The 19,599-nt window shown below is 31.4% G+C and overlaps 2 long non-coding RNA genes across 2 annotated transcripts; one reads left to right on the top strand and one right to left on the bottom strand.

Annotated features, from left to right (window-relative positions):
* The first annotated feature begins 248 nt into the window (after window positions 1-248).
* On the top strand, window positions 249-14,617 carry LOC139522533 (uncharacterized). Its single transcript, XR_011664467.1, has 3 exons — window positions 249-395; window positions 13,732-13,845; window positions 14,364-14,617. It is a non-coding gene; the product is annotated as an uncharacterized lncRNA (long non-coding RNA).
* A 460-nt stretch (window positions 14,618-15,077) lies between these two features.
* LOC139522532 (uncharacterized) lies at window positions 15,078-18,635 on the bottom strand. Its single transcript, XR_011664466.1, has 5 exons — window positions 18,561-18,635; window positions 18,228-18,285; window positions 17,502-17,556; window positions 15,978-16,143; window positions 15,078-15,300 (listed from the first exon to the last, which is right to left on the bottom strand). It is a non-coding gene; the product is annotated as an uncharacterized lncRNA (long non-coding RNA).
* Window positions 18,636-19,599: the final 964 nt, after the last annotated feature.

Genomic DNA, 19,599 nt, shown 5'->3' with positions numbered 1-19,599 from the left:
TGTATACTGGTATATAACATTCCTTAAAATTTCATTATTCGTAGAAAGTAATAAAACTCCAATTTTTCAATTAGACATATTTTTTATTTTCGTTCCTTGTATTATAAATGAAATTATTGAGGATTTCTATCAGATATACAACTATATCGAGTTTTTAGAAGAAAAATAATCAACACCCTGACTTCTGGGAAATCACTAGATCTCCATACATCATGATCAAAATCATAAAATTATTCCCTGAGCAGAAGTTACCTTTAATAAGTCAGGTGCGGACATATTACGTTGCCATAAATGGTTGATTTAACCTACGTACATTCCAAATATTAAATAAAAGGGGAACTGAAGCAAGCCTCTATCTCGAAGTTTGAAACAGAGCAGTTTACATCTCTAAAGCTGTAAGTATTAGTTTAAGATAACATTGTTTTGTATATCTTACTGCATTGCATGTCATTGGAAAAAGGTAAACAATTTATATTTAAAACATATATGAAAGTGAATAAACGGGGTTTTTAAAGTCGTAAATATTAGTATTTCTTTGAAGTTAGAACTGGATTAGCGTTTCCTGCTATGCAGACATTAACAACCATGTGAATCCATACACACACAGAAATTCACAATCGTTAAAATTACAGATAAGACGATTATATATATACTGACATCTTAAAATCAAAGACCGAGAACATATGTCGCTATTGAGTTGAGACATAACCACATTGTTTCCGTCAACCAATTCGTGATTGTAACTGTTCAACGTATTTAGTGTCGATTGCAGTCATTTTTTTTAAATAGATATAGGAAGATGTGGTATGAGTGCAAATGAGATAACTCTCTATCCAAGTAACAATTTATAAAAGTAAACCATTATAGGTCAAGGTACGACCTTCAACACAGAGCCTTGACTCACACCGAACAAGAATCTAAGTTTGCTTGAGAAGTTCTTGAGAAAGGAGCAAACAACCTGTTTTAGCCTTTATAGTATAATTGCGCGAGCGTAACATACTGTGATTACTGAAGTATCTAAATGAGATAGGAATTGGAAAGATGACAATAGGAAAGAGGAAATCAACATTGTTTTTGTCACTGATTCTAGTAGGATTCCGTTTATCTGTGTCACTATCGTGAAAAAAATCATGAAAGACCTGAAGCACACATTCTACTTTTGGCAATATCATAGATATCAGGTTCAATGGGATATATAAGCACTCACTGACACGTGGATTCGGTTAGTTAAAAAGGTTAAAAAGCTAGGATTATTGAAAGTCCAAATCGTCTTCGTCTTCCGAAGAAACTGACCAAACCTTACGGAAAAAAAGCAAACAATAATAAGCAGCTTTGTATCTGTTTGATGACAGCTCAGCCCTTGAAATTAATATAAGAAATGATTTTGTGTCTGTAACAATTCTAATTCGATTACTTCTTCCATCTTATCAGTCTAGACTACTTTTTTTCAAAAATGGTTAAACACCGGAATTAATTGTGGGGTTTACTGCACTGGTACATAAAATATATGGTTGAGTATTTTGTAATATATATATTTGTAGCTTACTTCTTTATCGACGCCTTCTTTCTATCTTGAGGGTTTCTGTGTCAAAGAAAGCTATGTTTTTCTTCGAATTTTTAATGCATGAATCTTTTCTTTTATCTCCGATTTCCGCGAATCAAAGAAGTTGCAATGGTCATGTACAACACGACGGTTGTCATACGTGTAGCAGGATCTTACAACCCTTCTGATGATCTTCTATGGGTTTTTGTGGGGTATTTTTAATACGATTGGTGTGAATTGGTATTGTCTAGTTTTGAACATGCACGTATTTTGGTTTTTTGTGTATTATACAGCCAGTCCTAAAACAAATTGAGTTTGGAACGTAACGAATATGTCCATGTTGCTTTATCTTTAGCTTTATTTGGCAAAACTTAGGAATTTTGGGGACATCAATGCTCTTGAAGTTTGAACAGTATTTGATATTTTAACTTTTTTTCTATTAGAACGCCACTAAAGGGTCTTTTGTAGGCGAAATGATAATGAATTTTAATCCTTGTATATATGACGAATCTATCGTTACACATACAACTTATAATCTGTTTTTCGTTTTGTTTGTTATTTTCACTCCAAAAGATGAATGGCTTATTTTTTTTTATATTGCATATCCATGTACCTTTTACCAGATCGTTTGCCTGTTAACGTATATATTATCATAGCAATTACGGAAAATTTGCTTTACATTGTTAGGGAGCAAATTTGATTAGTAGTTATTGAGATAGTTGTGTTACCAGTTTCTTCAGGAAAAATTACAAAACTAATTAAAAAGAAGACTGTATTATTTAATAACACATTCATTCTACCAGGTCAAGTGATAAATGTATTGCGTACATAACACTGTTTCTTAATACTGTTGAGTGATTCCTTGACAAAAAAGAATCAATTAATTGCCCTTCTAGTACTGATGAAGATGAGTTCTACGGAAGCGTATTTAATAGCGCCACACAACTTTTTTAAAAATATTTTTTCCTAAGTTTGCGTTTTAACGCAAAGGGTTGCAAAAGCTTGCGTTATTTCGCAAAAGTTTCTGTTATATTGCAAATGTTTGCGGTATAACGCAAACATAGGGAGAAATACTTTTGAAAAAAGTTGTGTGGCGCTTATGAGCTTCAGTAGAGTTCTTAATATCTTACACTTAATAGACATTATTAACGTAAAATGTTTCCGTTGCAATATACGAGTTTGTTAAGAAAAAAGTAAAAATAAATTAAAAAAAATACCGAATTCCAGGGAAAATTTAAATAGCGAAGCTCCTAATGCCCGCGTCACACTGTCCCGATTTTTATATATGATGGACACCCGAATGCGAAAATTGTAAGTTCGTACGAAGTTGGTCCCGATCTCGTTAAAATACCCAAAAGTGACCGAAGCAAGTACGATGAATAACAGTCTATACGAGGGTGCCGAAAGTATATACGATAGCAAAAGATGGACATATGAAGATTAACCGAAGACGGTATTTAAGCTTCACATCTCAGCCGAAGCCTACAAGATGGATCACGAAGGCTACACGATGGATTACGATGATGGCGCGATGGCCATACGATGTCTAAAAGACGTCGTGTACAGCTTACGATGCATTTAAATTATATGCCGAATATACATTATATTGTACATTTAATTTTTGGTTTAATCATAAGACGGAAGACCGTGGGTATTTCCAGTTACTGAATAATTTGGTTGATTTCTAAAAAAATAGTTTATGTATCAAATATGTGTATTCAATTTACCATTTTCTGCATGTGTCATATACAAATATAGTGTCCATATTTGTCCCTAATATGTTACATACAAGGGGATGCCACGCTCGGCATTCCCTTGTTTGAACTGTAAAATGTGTGCACTAGTCTGAATAATCACCCATAATTATGCCCATGTTTACTGATCTATCTTAAAGGTAAGATAATGGGTTCGTTGATCCATTTTATTCAAAAGGAAAGGACGGATGTGGGGAAAGCAACAAATGCAGCAAAATATGACATATACATGTAGAAAAAAAAAATGTTTATGGAGTAAACATTCGTGTGACAACAACTCAGACGATACATAAAAAATCAGAATAATGAAGAAAAAGTTGGTTTCCCTATATACGTGTACCTCGGTGTTGGTATACGAGGCGCGTTTATGATTTTTATAATGTTATTTGATATGAAAAATTGACATAAAATTATATTTTATTTGTAAAAGTAAATCCTGAGCCTGTAATACCTGCTCTTCTTGTTCCATGTGAATTAATAGAAACAACGCTGTCGCCTTTCTTGTTCTCATAGAATCATATGATATGAGGTCCATGTTTTGTGAACGTCTTTCTTAACTGTCGTATTAGGGATCGTTCAATATTTACCAGATGGATGGGCCGGTGCATTCTTAATATTGTGTCATTAAAAAAGCTAACGCCCATCCTTTTAAATTCTGAAAAAAAGTCCTTGCCCATCTAAAAAAATCTATAAAAAAAGTCCTTGCCCCTCTAAAACTATAAGACAATCAAAAATGATTTAGGTTCTTTTTCTATTTTAAAGTTTTTAAAATTTTATGTCTTGAAATCAAAGAATAAACTTTGGTGTTAATACACTGAAATTTAAAATGTGCTAGTTAATTCCATATATATGTATACATTTAGTTCAAATATGAATATTCCTTTATCTGTTCTACTTTTGGAAAAAGAAATAATTATGGTCCTTTTAAGCAAATATAGGGAGGCATGTTTTTGAATTTGATGCAGCCTTTTTCGCCTATTAATTAATTCCCTAAATTTGATAACTAAACACCAAACTATCAAAAAACCTAGCATTCTGTTAGACTGATATATAAATGAGAAAGCTGTACAGTTATATGAAAATCTAAGTTATTTTTAAAAAGTTAAATTTTTTTTTAAAGGTGACCAGTCACTATCCAAATTTGGTCCAAACTTAAAATTGCAGCTTTTTTTAAGCAATAACTAAATCCATAAAAACGACAGCAAAAAAAACAAAGTACTAAACAGCCTGGCATTCAGTAAGATCAATATAAAAATGATTTAGCAGTAGAGTTTTATGAAAATGCAAGTTGATTTGAAAAAGTTATGAACAAATTTAAAGACGACTATCTTGAAATAACCTAAAACTGAAAATTTAGCTTTTTCTTAAACCTTTTTTATTAAATCCATAAGAATGACAGCAGCACACCAAACTACCAAACAACTTGGCATTCTTTTAGATCAATATATAAATGAAATAGCTGTAAAGTTTTATGGAAATCAATGTTGATTTGAAAAAGTTATAAACAAAATTAAAGATGACTATCTGGATTTAGCATAAACTGAAAATTTAAGCTTTTTCTTAAACCTTGTTATTAAATCCGTAAGAATGACAGACATACACCAAACTACCAATCAACGTGGCATTCTGTAAGTTCAATATATAAATGAAAAGGCTGTATAGTTTTATGAAAATCCAGGTTGATTTAAAAAAGTTATAAAAAACATTAAAGATGACTATCTAGATTCAGCCTAAAATTAAAATTCTAGATTTTTTTACCTATTTATAAAATCCATAAAAAAGACAGCAATACACCAAAGTACCAAACAAACTGGCTTTCTGTAAGATCAATATATAATTGAGATAGCTCTTGAGTTTTATGAAAATCCAAGTTGATTTGAAAAAGTTATAAAAAAAATTGAAGTTGACCATCTGAATTTAGCCTAAAATGAAAATTTGAGCTTTTTTTCTTACCTATTAATAAAATCCATAAATTTAACAGCAATACACCTAACTACCAAACAACCTGGTTTCCTATAAGATCAATATATTAATGAATAAGCTGTATAGGTTTTTGAAAATCCAAGTTGATTTGAAAAATTTACAAAAAAATTAAAGTTGACTATCTGAATTTATCCCTAACAAAAAATTTGAGCTTTTTTTCTTACCTATTAATTAAATCCATAAATTTAACAGCAATACACCAAACTATTAAACAACTTGGTATTCCATAAGGTCAAAATAATTTATAAGATAGTCCGAACAGAAAATTTTAGTTTTTTTAATCCTTAATTAAATCCTTAAAGTTGACAGAAATGAACCAAGCTACCAGTTTTTGAGTGCCCGCAAAAGAAATTTCTTACACACCGATAAAATGGATAAAAAAATTTCCTATAAAATATGTTCTGGCCCATCCACTAAATATTTTAAAAAAAGTTCTTGCCCATCCAAATATTTCCACAAAAAAAGTGCTTGCCCCGCCCCATTTTGCACCGGCCCATCCATCTGATAAATATTGAACGGTCCCTTAGACTGACCAGTGCATATCGCGCATGGCACTTTAAATGTATTTAAGCGCGACAAGTAACTTACATTTAGCTGGATTTATTGCCGTCGTAGTTCCATCTTGTCACCTTCGTACTTTTATTCGATGGCATCACGACGGGATTACGAGGTCTTCGCGAAGTCGTGTTGCCATCGTAAGACCTTCGGTTATCTTCGTGATTCATTCGTGTAGACATCGTAATGTCAAAACTGCCCGATGGAAAAGATGGAAACACGAATGCAATACGATGTTCAAAGATGCATTCCCGGTGACATTACGATGGTGAGGATGGTGATACGAACTCAATACGAACCCTAAACATCGGACGCACCTTCGGGGATTTTTTAACATGTTAAAAAATTTAGAACCCTTCCCGAAGTTGTCCCCGAAGGCTAGAAAAAGTGGCCGATGGTTCTACGATGGTTAAAGATGGCACTACGAATAGCCTGATCTGAATACGATCAGTCCCAATTTTGAAAATTTCCATAATCGTGTTACCATCGGCGTAAAAATCGGGACAGTGTGACGCGGGCAATATTAAAAGCCCAATTACATCAAACGAATGTTAAACAACTGTCATATTTCTTACTCGGTACATGAATATTTGTTGTAGAAAATGAAAATAAAACTTGGTCGTTTAGCTCGCTAAACCTCTCACTTGTATAAAACTAAAGTTCCATCTACTCCCTTCAGTACAAAAGTTAACCTTAGATTAACTTTTGGTTATTTTTTTTAAACCCATTTTGTTCATCAAGCTCCGAAAGTATCTAGTTTTTTTCTCTCGTATTGTTGATTTTTGTTTCCTTGCTGGTGATCTTCAGTTAATTTTTACTTAATTAGTCTTTAGATGGTTCGATAAGCTTATTTTTATATTATTTGGAGTTTAGGACTTCATATAATTCATATTTTGTTGAATTTGCTTACGCTTATGTCAATAGCTTTTCTAACGTTGATTCTTCTATTTTTAAGATGAGCTTTAAATCATCATAATATTGTAGACTTATCGGTTCGATGCACTTTTATAAAAATATTGTGAATAATTTCGGATTAGCTATGTTTACTCAATCATCAGTTCTCTGTATTGTTTTGTGGACTATTGCTTGTTTCATAGATGTTTTCGTTTAGGCATGATGCTCTCTATTTTTAATAATAACACCATTATAACATATATATATATTACAATTCTATATCAATATTCTTGTAATGGTTAGAAAATATATCAAATAACACCATTAAAAACTTAATCACAATGATATATTGAATTTTTAAAAATTTATCTGTGACGTCACTTTTTGTATGAACCACAGTTCATACCTCTATTGTACTGTCGTAAATTATTTTATATGTTTGTTGTTATTCTGCGGTTTAAATGTTAAAATGCATATGATGCTCTTTATTTATGTATTTTCTGCTCTGTGTGTCTTGCAATTATTTATACTGTATTCCGGTCAAGCAATGTTGTCATTTTAGCGGTAATTTTAACATTGTCAAATGAGCGGGAGGTTTGATTAGCCGTAAAACTAGGTTCAAACCATCTTATATTCTTAAAATGTCCTGTACCAAGTCAGGAATATGGCAGTTGTTATCTAATAGTTAGTTTCTTTGTATGTTACCTTTTCGTTTATTATTTGTTGCACTATTTAGTTGTTTTGTTTCGTTGTTTTTCTCTTATAGTTGATGTGTTTCCCTCGGTATTAGTTTGTAACTCGAATTTGTGTTCTCCCACTAGATCTATGACTTTTGAACAGCGGTAAACAGTCGGAAACCCGGTTGAAATAGAACAAAAGAATCGAAGCTCTTTGTTAGAGAAGGCGAGAAATGTTTACTGTAATGTTTACTATAGTGACAAAAATTTTAAAAGTTAATAAAAACAAACAAAATTACAATTTTCTTCTCAATTACGAAGTGTTTTATTTTAAAAACACCATTTGCATAAGTTTTCAATTTATTTACTACATAGTTAAGCAGAACAATTAGATATCAGGTCGACGACATGGGTATTTTTCAAATTGGATGTAGAAAATGCATTACCTCCGATTTTCCAAAAAAAATTACCAAGGACGGAAAACATATCAATCTATTAGTTCAGTAATTTTCGTGTCTGCCCCTCCATTGTGTGATTCAAGAAAAAAATCCAAAAACTAGGTAACAATTGTATCGAAAAGAGAAAATCGAATGCACCTTGTTAGGGCGTGTTTGAGTTGAATATTTTGTCTTGATATCGTACAAAGCAAGAATATTTCATAAATCGTTTCCCTTCAGATTCTATCTTTTTTATATATCAAAGCTACAGGTTGACTTTATAACATAAAACAATCACAGTACTAAAAGATAAAATATATGGGTCAAGTGAAATACCTATCTAATGAATCACAAAAACAGAGTAGGTGTGTTCGAATAGCTATTTTTCAAGTTGGATGATGAAAATGCATATCTTCCAAAAATTATATTTTTTTGTGTGTGATAACTAGGGTTTATAGTCTTCAATCACTAAAAAAATCTAGTCTGCCCTTCCACGAAGTATTTAATTAGAGTTTTTTTAAAATGTTTATGAATTTTCGAAAATTCCACCTTACAACCGATCAGACAATAGTTTTAAGGGAGCTACCATTTGATTTTTATGCGGGGGGCGGGGGGGGGGGGGGGGGGGGGAGGGGGGGCGCTAGGATGAAAAAAAATTTCCTGCATTTTTTGTTGTTGTAATCTCTGTCCTGCCTCTTTATTTTTCACTCTATTCGGTCCTGCCTTTTTTTATTAGTTTATCCTGACTTTTTTTACCTAAATTGTCATCCTGCCTTTTTTTTTTGCAAAGTGTCTCATCCTGCCTTTTTTTTTACTCAAAACTCCTGTCCTGCCTATTTTTTTCAAATTTCATCCTAGACGCCCCATAAAAATCAAATGGTAGCTCCCTAAGTTGAATCAATGCAGGCAATATCATTAACTGATGCTCATTAGCTAGTTGATACATTTATCTTTTAAAATACAACTGACATATAAGGATCGTAATGGTGCAATGTGGATAAATTTATCGGTTTTCAAGAGCAAAATTGGTAGCGCGTCATCCCTACAATGGCTTCCATTTCTACGATTGTGAAAATGAAATGGCGTAATGGGGAGATAATTTTGACGAAGTCGAATCCTGACTGTAAACTACTGTTGCCTTTATATATCTGTACCAAGTCACAAATAAAGCAGTGGTTATCAAATAGTCCGTTTCTATGAAAGTTGGCGTTTGTTTTTTGCAGCAGTTCAGTATTTTTGGTGTTCCGTTGTTTTACTCTTATAATTGACGTGTTTCATTTGGTTTTGGTTTGTGTCCCTAATTGGTTTCATTTAAATCAATTTATATCTTTTGAACAATGGTATACTGCTATTGCCTTCATTTTCTAAGATATATAGTTTTTGATTACAATTTTGGCAAATTTAGTTTCGAAAACCTTTATTTCTTATTCTGGTACTTTTTGCTTTCATCGTTTAACGAAACCAAGCAATAAATAAATTTGGTGTATTTACTGTCTTCTGATTGGTTAAAAGAATTAGCTTTATTTTCAATGTTATCAATTTTTATAGCGACACGCCCACTCTAACGTTGTGTATTCATACGCAAACATCTGTGTACATTGTTATTTGTATTAATATATATCTTTGAGCCTTATTTTTGATATAAATTTATTTATAATGAATGGCAATAATTCATTTTGAATTTATTGAACCATAAAATTAATTTTTGACTCTTCACATTTAACATAATCCGCTTCGCGGATTATTCAATGGGAAGAGTCAAAAATTAATTTTATGGTTCAATAAATTCAAAATAAATAACAGCCATTCATTAAATACAAATAACGAAGCGCCTTTCACATACTAAATATACCAGATATATATTTAATTGATACAAATCCTAATACAGTTTAAACGATTCTCATCATATATTACATTGTGTCTTGTGTTCCTAAAACGAGTTTTGAAATTGAAATACCGTAAATTTAAATTTTGCGAAACTCTGCAAATTTAAGGAACTTGTAACATCCTTTTAATATATAAAAAAAGAATCGAACTATTTACCTTTTGGTGTCAGACCACCAATTAAAAGTCCCTATCTGTTCAACCAAATTTTGCAATTTTCATAGCTTTCTAAATTTTTTATCTTAAGTTTAACCTCTTACAAACCAGGTATGTCCTGAATTGTACAGGTATCACCTTTCGTCATGCCAATTTTCAGCATACCTTTAAAGCAATATAAGAAAGAAGAAACCTTCCGAATGGATGTACCACTAAAAATAACCCCTGGTTTTCTTGAAATCTTAAATTAGTATACTATGGAGCGCATTAATCCTCAATTTTTAATGTGAACTCATAGACAAGTAAATTTGGGCTCAACATGGTCTTAATATATTTCTCTTTCACCAAAAGTTTCATTTCTGCAAATTTGTTGGGTAGTTTAAGTAAACAATGACATCAAATGCACTTTTTTTTGTCCCGAGTAGGCCTACTTTCACATACGTTCTAAATTTGAGGGAGTAATTGTTGGTATGACACCTATATATATATATTATGTAATTTTGCTGTCGTCTTTTAGATCATGATAGTTTGAAGATGCAAAAAGAAGAAAAAAGGCAATAAAACAAACATTACGAGATGTTTTTAAAAGGTCGTCATGATTTCATCAGCAGACTTATTAACATCAACGTAAAGTTGGAGATTTTAATCAGCTAATCTTTTTTTTTATCAATTCCTACTGGGTAGTAACATAATGTGCAATTCCAAATTTGTTATCCAATCATGAGAATATAATAATAGCAGTTCAATGCTGATGATTTTTTTCTGACGTCGTACGATCGTTTAAAAAATTAATGATGTATAAGAACGATTGGCTGAACGAATTTATTCATTTATATGTATAAATGCGGAAGGTGAAATCCACAAATCATCCTAGACGAAACTTACAACATGGTTTAAAACGAAGGACGACAAATGTATAAAAAAAACCCACATATGTAACGATTAATCATACAATAAAATGCTAGGTTTTCAATAATTGGAAAATTTCTTTTTAAACTCCGTAATACATCAAAATATATTTCTGTGAAATGTAATCATTATTTTTATTGTCTTTAGATTCTTTGTTATAAAACATCATACATAATATCCAATCTTCACGATAGCATATTATCTATTAAAACGTTTGCTAAAGATAATGCCTTTCCCTTACGTTTGCCCTTTTCCATTTCCTGATTTCCTGATGTTGATTATCCGTGGCTCCTTATTGCACGTATTTGAAACGTACATTTACTCAGCCTGGTACTCTGGCTTCCTGTATCAATACACACTGGTTGCTATTATATGAAGAGATTGTCTTGTTTTCTGCACAGCGGTATACTACTGTTGCCTTTTTTTCTGCACGTTAATATAGTGGTACTGATTGATATTGATATGTGAGAGCAGCGAACGAATAAAAAAGCTCCAGAGTTTCTCGAGAGGCTTAAAATTTACTTTGTGTTTTTCCAGAAAACTCGATAATCTGTTCGTCGTGGTTTTATGGTCTTAAGACAGCTTTACTCTTGACGAAAGTAAGCTTGATAGTGTCTTCTCATATATAGTGTCTTCACTAATGATATTGCTGTCTTTGAAGAATCTTTAATTTTAATATTTTTATAATATATGAAAACAATTATTTTAACATTATTTTAACATTTCACAAGTTTGTCTGGACTGATTTTGTCGTATAGGCTTCTATATCGCTGTGCTATTCCACAGTACAAGATTTGAAAAATGTAAATAACAAACGTTGCAGGAAATTTCAACGAATTCTACATTCAGGTAGTACAAGAAATTGAATTACCAATTTAAGTTGTTTGGTTCTCTTGATAGCAAAGGATATTTAAGAGCTGTCGTAAAGACTTTTGCTTTTAATAACTAGATACACGTTTTATTCAATATAGTTTTAACATTTTGGCTCTACACAAAAAAATCGAAAAGAACAAATCAAATGTTTAACATTGCCATTAAAGTGCGAGGTTTGGCATGCCACAAAACCAGGTTCAACCCACCATCTTTTCCTTTAAAAATGTCCTGTACCAAGTCAGGAATATGGTCATTGTTATATTATAGTTCGTTTCTGTGTGTGTTACAATTTAACGTTGCGTCGTTTGTTTTCTCTAATTTTTGAGTGTAAATTGACATTGCGATAAGACGTGTCACGGTACTTGTCTATCCCAAATTCATGTATTTGGTTTTGATGTTATATTTGTTATTCTCGTGGGATTTTGTCTGATGCTTGGTCCGTTTCTGTGCGTGTTAGTTACATTGTAGTGTTGTGTCGTTGTTCTCCTCTTATATTTATGCGTTTCCGTCAGTTTTAGTTTGTTACCCCGATTTTGTTTTTTGTCCATGGATTTATGAGTTTGAACAGCGGTATACTACTGTTGCCTTTATTTGGAAGGATAAAAACCACAAGGATAAAAATACCTATAGTCTATTTTTTTTATATTTATTTATAAACACTGTACTGAGTATACCAATAATGGGCCCCCCTCTTGGAAATGAAATTTATCTTATCTTATCTTATATTCATGAAATAGACCCAATCAAAACATATAATATATAGTTATCAAAGGTACCAGGATTATAATTTAATACGCCAGACTCGCTTTTCTTCTACATAAGACTCATCAGTGACGCTCACATCAAAATATTTATAAAGCCAAACAAGTACAATATATTTCATGCTAGTGACTGCTTAACTGAAGATATCAACAGGCTAGTAGACCTATATATGTAACAGCAGATTTTTCTTAAATAAACCGGAAGTAACAAGCTTGCATGGAGAAAAATAAAAAATGTTAATAATTTTTATCATTATAATGATTAGAAAAAGCTAATAACAAAAAATACCAAACTCAGAGAAACATTCAAAAATTGAAAGTCCATAATGGCAAAATCAAAATTGCAAACACATCAGACGATGAGATAACAACTGTCATATTTCTGACTTTGTACAGGATATTTTTTTACAATCCACGACTAAAATAAACATGATATTCATCCTAGAATCAATATCTAACAAATAATCTTAGCTTTACTTTTGTTATCTTATGTTAGCAGCTCAAAATGTACCATTTTTTAATGTAAGGCTAGTATTTGTATATACACTAATACAGACAAAGTTTTTGCTGTTGTTTTTGAATTAATTTAGACATTAAAAACTTAGAAGTTTTTTTTATGTTCTATCTTTTAGTAGATTGTGTAGAGTGGGGGGCCCATATTCGCCAGGGACACAATTTCGCCGTTTTATGATTTTGAGGTGTAAACACTTCAAAGGATGACTGAAATGGAAGAAATATGCCAATAAATTATAATTTTATAACAAATATGATTATTTTTTAAACTCAAACAAAATTAAGGCACTTACTGCAAAAGATCGAAAAACGGACAACGATTTTCGGTCAATTTCCTGAATGAAAAACAGGATTTTCATAGATTTTTTTCTTAGCATTTTTTTGACTGATTGGCCTACATTTCTGTTTTTTAAACCTTTGAAATGTTTGCTGTTTATCTATAATGAAATTTATTTGATAAATATTATATAAAGCTGCAGTTATTTGGTTTTAAATAGATGTGTAAAAACGGCGAATATGTGTCCCCCATTGACAAAACTTCAGGAAATTTCAAACACCTTTTAATCTAACTTTACACATGATTATTTTCAAACAAACATGTTTTCAAGCTTAGGAATGTTTTGCATTTGAAGTTATCTTCATATAGAAATATCAGTATACTTCAAAAACATATAGACCTGAACATAAACTGTAGAAAACATGGAAAGATATGGCGAAAATGAGCACCCCACTCTAGACGGATCACATAATACCATTTTTGTTTATAATTTCTTGTTGCCTTTATTTATTCAGACAATGAAATATACAACGATACTGATCTCATTGGCAGTCCTTTCTCTTCACATTTCCTGTATACATTGCTGGTTCTTTGAAAGCCCAGAACACCCGACAAGACGAGAGGACGAGGTATGTTTTATATAAGTGCATCTATATCATTTATATATATTATGAAATATGAGGTTTGGTATTATTTCCAATTAGGGAACAATCCTACACAGTCCAAATGAAGCGAATTAAGCACTATGAGTAAACGGACAGCTTCTGACAATGAGTAAAACCCATACTGTATCTAAGGACAGTCAAGATAGAAATACATATACAAGTTTTAATACTTTATTTAATAAATGAACATTTCAATTCATTGATAGCAAGAAATATAAAGAGAGAGAGAGAGAGAGTCGTAATATTGAAAAACGACGAAGAGACGAACAACAATAAAAACAATACAAGTAATATAATAAATTGGGATCCTCGAACCCTATCATAATCCTAGGGTGAACTCATGTGTAGTTAAAAAAAATAATCTTTTGAATTGTAAACTTTTTTTGCACATGTTTGTTTGAATTCTTGGACATAAGTTGAACATCGATATACTATATCATTTATACATGTAAGATTGTAATATAATTGTTTTGTACTTCCAGTTAACAGATATTGCTGAGGTAAATCCAGAAGATCTAGATGATATGCAGTTATTTTTAACATATAAACCTTACTTTTTGGAATACGCCAGACAACAAATGTTAAGGAAGAGAAATCCACAATCAAAACGATCACTGCCAATCATGTTACGACAACGGAAAGAGAAATAAGAAGCTTGACTCTAATACAATAAAATCTGTATCAACTGTACGAAATTATTTTTGCATGTAATTAGCCCAATTTTATAATAAAAAAGTTTAATTTACATATAACTCTATTCAAGTCTCAAGCAGACCTGTACTGACAAAAGTTATCTTTATTGGTTGTTTTTTATACTACAGGATGCAATGTAGGTAATGCACCCTTCATTTCTCGACGCGTATTATACCTCTTTATACATGTATAATGTTTGCAATGTGTCAAAGTTTGAGCTACAGCCAATGTTTCTATATTCTACAATATGATCTACAGCTAACTCGCAATTCAGTTTATTGAAAAATGAGTCGATGAGCCTACTTTCATTAAGTCTTGGTGTATATAAATCCGTTTAAAGTAATTATGGAGGAGGAGAAGAAATGAGGGCTAGCGCAACTACTTCGGACAAAATGTACCATTTCAACCAAATCGGAAAAACTACATGGTCACTGTTACCATCTTATATGATTCATAATCGTATTTGAACATGAAATAAATATAACATTATACAGATAATATTTTATTATAAAAATTACATTCACTTTCATAATTTCTGACTAAATTAAAGAGAAAAGTTCTTTAGTCCAAATCAATTTGATTTCCGCTATGAAAAAGGAGGATAACAAACGATTTACTAACTAATGAAATATTCTCCTCTTCAAAATCTAAGAATTAAATTCAATTTACAAATCGAGCGTTTTAATTGAATCTTATGTTTTGAATATCTTGGTCTGTCTCTTTTATCTAAATAAAAAGAACATATCAATCATTAACAATTTCCAATATTGTACCACACTGATACATAATTGAAAATAATAATATTCTGTCTTTACAACTGTGTATTCATTTTATACAAGCAATTAAAAGTGTAATCCCCATCGATGCCATTTTAATGTTCGAGTATGTCAATTTGAACAGAATACAGAAGCTTTGCTTACAATGATATGAAAACACTCCATCTTACTTTCTATTTTAAAGACCTGCGGTTAAATAAACAACTTCAAATTTTGAAGGGTGAAATTTCATTGGCTGATTATTTTTAGAACAAAAAATAAAAGGGAGGATTGTCAGATTATTGAAAGCAAAACTTCAATAGGATCTGAATGTAAATCAGATTGATGGTATATCAAGTTCGTATACAGTTGTTGTCTTATTTATCTCAAAGCGTTTTTGTTGTTTCATTAAAAGATACCAATTTGATTATTTTAATGTTTAGATTATTCACAATTTCTTAAATTTGGGAGGAATCAAAGCTTAATATTGTGTGGTAGATACATTAGCTATTTGTTACACATTGTATGAAGGCCTCTTTATGTCGGTTGGTTATTTGTGTCGTTTAGTTGCTTTCATACTAACGTATACGCCTACTTTGACTTGTATTCAAATGTAGATAAGTTTTCTAATGTTAAATCTATACATACCCAGCAGGGCAATCACATTCACATTTAGTTTTAAGGAACCCTGTACACTTTCCACCAATACATCCCTGCCTTAAGTGATCACAACAGAGGTGACAAGCTTTTTTTATCGGACACCCTCCCCATCTACATTTAATCTTTTTCCCTTCTGTTTGGTTTATGGTCATGCCTGAAAGAATTTATTAAGAAAATGTACTATTATTTAGAATTACACAAAGAATTATTGTAAAAATACAGCACAAATATTTTAAAGCTATTTAGAAAAACGAACAACGAAAAAGGAGAACATCATAAAATAACCGTTTTTTGTCTAATGTTATCGTGGATGACAAAAGTGTTCACTTATGACCGCTATTCTAGGAATGTGGTCAAATGCTGTATATTTCTATACATTTAGTGAATACGTGTATAAAAGGTACAGTTCTCAAACGTTACTCAAATAAGAGCGAGACTGAGTGCAGCGATCGACAGAGTGTCTCTTGGTATGCTGCATCACAAGTAGTAAGTCAGGTAAAAACTATTTCCAAAGATTTAATATCAAAATCAAATGATCATCAAAGAAAGAAAAGGCATATACAACAAAAGAGGGACAAAATATACCAAAGGGACAGTCAAACTCATAAATCTAAAGCAAACTGACAACGCCATGGCTAAAAATGAAAAAGACAAACAGAAAAACAATAGTACATATGACACAACATAGAAAACAAAAGAATAAACAACACGAACCCCACCAAAAACTAGAGGTGATCTCAGGTGCTCCGGAAGGGTAAGCAGATCCTGCTCCACATGTGGCACCCGTCGTGTTGCTTATGTGATTACAAATCCGGTAAATAGTCTAATTCGGTAGGTTACATTCATGAAAGGGAAGGGGATTGTAGTTACGACGTAAGGAACATATCCGATATCATTTGTGAAACGGTTATTCCATAACGGTCAACCAACTCGTGATGGCGTCCGTAAAATTTACGAAGGGGTGATTTCAACTTCACCATTTGGAACTCTTGGTTTATTAGCTTCCTTGTGAGCAGTAACCCTCTATAAAAAAAATCATGATAGGAAATGCAAGCACGGGAATATAGTATCAATTGGGAGATATATATCCAATGTATAGTCTTACACAAAAAAGGGCGACGAAAGTCTTACACAAAAAGCAAAGAAAGTCTCACCAGAAAGGAAAAATAATGTTTCATCGGACAGCAAAGAAAATCTCACTCGAAAAAAAAGGTATCACCCAAAAGACAAAGAAAGTCTTGCCTGAAAACTAGAGAAAGTCTTCCACAAGAAGCAAAACAAGTCTTACCCAAGAATAAAAGAAAGTCTAACCCGAAAGACTAAAAAAGTAGAACCCGAAAAATAAATTCTTACCCAAAAGGCAAAGAAAACCTTACCCCAAAGGCAAAGAAAGCCTTACCCGAAAGACAAGGACAGTCTTACCAGAAAGACAAAAAAGTCTTACCCGAAAGGCAAAGAAAGTCACACCCGAAAGGCAAAGAAAGTCTTACTCAAAAGCAAAGAAAGTCTTACCTGAAAAGCAAACCAGCAGAATTATTACAGCTACACTTGTTTTCATGGTACTAATCTGAAACAAAAAAATTACTGAACTTAAACTAAAAACAAATTAAAAAAAAAACGAAAAACGAACATTACACAATAAGCGGCTTGTAGTAACTTGGTGATATAAAATCATTTCTACATGTTGTAATTGACTTTAATTTTATTTTATTTACATAAGCTGTTTCGTTATTAAAGTAAATATATAATTTTTAATCAACAGTGTGTACTGAACAATCAAAAATGAATTTAAATGAGAAGATATTGTATTAGTGTACATTATGTATTTTGTAAAAAATACAAACCCGCATTAATTAATAACAAGCATTTAAAAAAAAATATCAGTTCCTAATACATGTTCAGATAAAACCATTCGCCTTATCAAATCTGCTTGAAAACAGAAACAGATAGTGTTTATAAATAAGAAATTAAAAAAAATCATTTACTTTTGTTTGGAACTTGCCTAACTAGTAATTGTTCTTACATTCACAATTAGAAATTAGCCAAAGTACTACCTTACTTTTTTTAGATAATCAGAATGAGAAAACTTTAAAACGAATATTGCTGAGAATTTATGTTTTTCAAGTTTAGTATACATAATTTATCCACACACGATTTTGCAACATCTTTAAATCAATAAATTTAGATTATATAATTATATTATTACTTGTAAATATAATAAAGTATGACAAAACTTACAAGATGTCCTTTTCAGTTATACCAGTAATTATATTTAACATGCACTTTACTCTTATATCTGAAAATTAATGAATATTATACAAAATATCATTGAAATATTCTTTTGAAAAGTATTATGTGTTCTTTTTTTGTTGTTGAAATAAGTAATTATTTTTAACAATTATTTAGATGCTTACAAAGTTTACAAGAAATACCAGTTCCTTATAATATTTACTGTAAATAAAATTTATAAGTAGATCAACGAATATTACTTAAATAAATAAAAATAAATAAAATAGACTTTTCAGAAATACACATTCGTTTGAAAAAATGCAGCTAGATGAACATACTTACTTTAACGAGACAAAATAAAGCTACTGAAACTTTGTTGTGCGTTCACAGTTATAAGTAGCTTGTTATTCCGGATCCACATAGCATAATTAATTACTTTTGTGTTTTTATTAGATAAGTGACACAATTATTTAGGTTATTTTTAACATGATAAATTTATATATAAAACAAAATCAACGAACAAGTAAACAACTAATTCCTAGAAACCATTGGCAACATATATCCTTACCGGACCTCACCTTTTTGTTCAATGTGATCTTTATCAATCATTTGTCTTAAAACAGCGGTGCCCCGGATTAAAACTCTCCATAAACAAGGTAACAATTTCTAAGGGGATTTTTTTCATTAGCAATTTTCCTGTTACAGTTTTCACACTTATATAACAATATATTCTAAGGTTCACTTGCATTATATATACTGGATACATAGTAATTTTGCGGATTTCATTGTATTGACCGCACTGTAGGTAAGTTTACAACATTGAATATACACAATTAAATGTCCCGTAAGGTTTGTCTATAATCGAAATTTGATTGATTATTTCTCGACTGGTTTTCGTACAGCGGCACCAAAATAATGCATGTTTAGAAAGGGAACAAATTCAACAATAGCTGTATGTACACACACGTCTGTCCAATGTTCAGCAAAGTATATAAACGTCTGTCAACGGAAATAAGGAGATTAATATGAACAGTCACTCGCAATCTTTTGGTAAGTACAGACATTTTGTTTTACGATAGATAACCTACCCACCCTAAACAAGCAGTTCATGACTTCCTATAGACCCTCATTATCCAGATTTTTATTGTACGTGGCTACGTACAGATATATGAAAGTTCCGATTATGTGGTATTCCAAAAATAAAACCCTTAAAAAATATTAACAAAATAAGATTTTTGCCCGTCAAGAAACCAATGTACCTTACTTTTAGTTTCATCTTGATAAAAACAAACACTTTCTTCCAGTATATCTTATACACACATATACAATTTTACCAAGATATGCTTTTGAAATTTCTGGACTTGGCTCGTCATCTCTTTCT

Source organism: Mytilus edulis, chromosome 5 (genome assembly GCF_963676685.1).
Source record: "Mytilus edulis chromosome 5, xbMytEdul2.2, whole genome shotgun sequence".
In the NCBI taxonomy this organism is placed as follows: Eukaryota; Metazoa; Mollusca; class Bivalvia; order Mytilida; family Mytilidae; genus Mytilus; species Mytilus edulis.
This window is presented reverse-complemented; position numbering and strand designations above follow the sequence as displayed.